The following is a 2,480-nucleotide window of genomic DNA, read 5'->3' as shown; positions in this document are numbered from 1 at the left end:
TTATATATATATTCTATACGAGACCACATATAAGCAAACACCTTTTTGGGGTATAGTACATTTGTTTTCCTCTTTTTTCTACCTCTCAATTCAACTGGTTTTTCTATTCCTTTTCCCTCTCTTTGATAAAGGGTGCCATTAAAAACATCAGATTCTCTTCTGTTCTTCCTTTGGCGTATTAAGGTACATCTCGCTTGTTGCCCCCTTTTTTATATCTATATTTTCATGCAGGTGTTTTCATCTTTATTGATTGAAAACAATCCATAATGAAACATGAGAAACAATCGAAGTTAAATAGACTTAATCTTTATTTTATTTTTTTTAAAGCAAGAAACAACAACAAAATAATGTTTACAGAACAACAGTCACTTTGAAGGTTAAATCAATCAACATGAAGTCCTCCATTCGGCACACGGAGTCCAGGTTAAACTGTACACTTATTGCAGAAGAGCTCCTGGTTAACATCTGTTCCCCTTGGAATACACTCAGGGTAAACATTATCATCACAAAGGTCACCCAGCAATCAAACTTCGCTCTTCTTGCCTTTGTATTTGCTGCAGAATCTCTTGCAGATGGAGCACTTAGCTCTCTTCCACCGAATCATCTGCACTATCATGGTCACCATCACTCTTGTCCCAATCTGCACTATTTGTCATTTTGAATCAAATGACTATTCTTCATTTCCATTGTTAGACTGTTGTTGCTTCTTTGGTGCATTTTTTGCTGTATGCTCTCCGCCTCAATCTTAATTCAGTGTAAATATCAATAATTACATGAAACAATGCTGCTAAAACATTTTCATATACTGGCATATATTTCCTACTTGTAGAAGCCTATGTACTATATCTTAAGTGACCCATTATGCCCCACTTTAGAATTTCCTCGGAGTTTAGAATTTCAAAGAATATTTCCTTAAGTCAATATAATATATATTTCTTTACTGCTCACAAGGGGCTAAACATAGAGGGGACAGACAAAGACAGACAAAGGGATTAAGTCGATTACATCGATCCCAGTGCGTAACTGGTACTTTATCTATCGACCCCGAAAGGATGAAAGGCAAAGTCGACCTCGGCGGAATGTGAACTCAGAACGTAACGGCAGACGAAATACTGCTAAGCATCTCGCCCGGCTCCCTAACGTTTCTCGCCTATAAGTCAATATAAGTCAATATAATATAGGCAAAGAAGATACTGTGAAAATACCTCTAGTGCAAAAACTCCAAATCTGCGGTATTTCGTCTTGCCGCACTGCTAAGTTTTTTGTTTGACGATAAAAAATTGGTTGGTCTAGAGACTGAGGGCTGTAAACCAGAATGAAGGACTTGAAAAGAAATCATCAGGAAGAATACAGCATTTATATGAACAGGAGGGATGATGCAATTCATAATAGCTGCTATATCATACTTCCTGATTTGGAGTTGGGAAAAAATGAAAATTTGACAAAGGACCCATTATGCCCCACTGACCCATTATACCACACTCACCTCTATCACTTGCCCATAATTAGCTGGTATAACTTTTAGTGTCATCGCTACTACTCTCTTTCGTAAATGGACACAATGGACACTTCTGCTCATATAGCTGTTCTCTATAAATTCACCTGTGAAGGCGCATAGCTTAGTGACTAGGGAATTTGGCTCACTATCGCAAGGTCGTGAGTTCGATTCCCGGCGACACGTTGTATCCTCGAGCAAGACACTTTATTTCACGTTGCTCCAGTCTCTTAGCTGGCAAAAATGAATAGTACTTGTATTACTGTGTCACGCTGAATCTCCCTGAGAACTACGTTAAGGGTACACGTGTCTGGTGGGGTGCTAAGCCACATGCACGTTAATTTTATGAGCAGGCTGTTCCGTTGATCTGATCAACTGGAGCCCTCATCGTCGTAACCGACGGTGTGCCATCTCTTGATAAATTCATCAAGAGTTAAACAACAACATGTAGTTGCCTAGACTCACCAAGTGAGTGACGTTACTTAAGGTTTTAAAATGTTATGTTTCTTTGAGAGAAGGAGCATTCTCAAAAGATGCTGTAAATGTCTCTTTATTGCAATACAGTATTTTGAACTACTCGGAAGGAGGACGACGATGAATATATTAAATACTGGAAAGAAATGTTGAATGTAAATCTCAAAATACTTTAATTCATAGAAAAAATTCAAGGATGTGAGAAATTATGATGCTTTATAAGTTTTCAGAAATATGTGCCTGTGAAATCTTGTATCCCTGCCGTAAGGCTTTATTTCCACACACGCCAGCTTAATTTAATTCGTCCTTAGTCGAAAGACACCTGTTGTTATTATTTTTATTGTATTTGTGTAACATTGTTCGTTTTTTTTTCGTCCTTGTTTTTGTATACATTCGCTGCTTTCTTCCAAGGAATATGATGCTCTTAGCTTAGTTTTTCCTTGGGGCTGGCCATATTGGAGCAATCTCGAGTATAACCAGCCGAAATTGCAAAGATAATCTGGAACTCGAT

The sequence above is a fragment of the Octopus bimaculoides genome, chromosome 1, assembly GCF_001194135.2.
Source record: "Octopus bimaculoides isolate UCB-OBI-ISO-001 chromosome 1, ASM119413v2, whole genome shotgun sequence".
Classification (NCBI taxonomy): domain Eukaryota; kingdom Metazoa; phylum Mollusca; class Cephalopoda; order Octopoda; family Octopodidae; genus Octopus; species Octopus bimaculoides.
Note: the sequence above shows the minus strand (reverse complement) of the source record.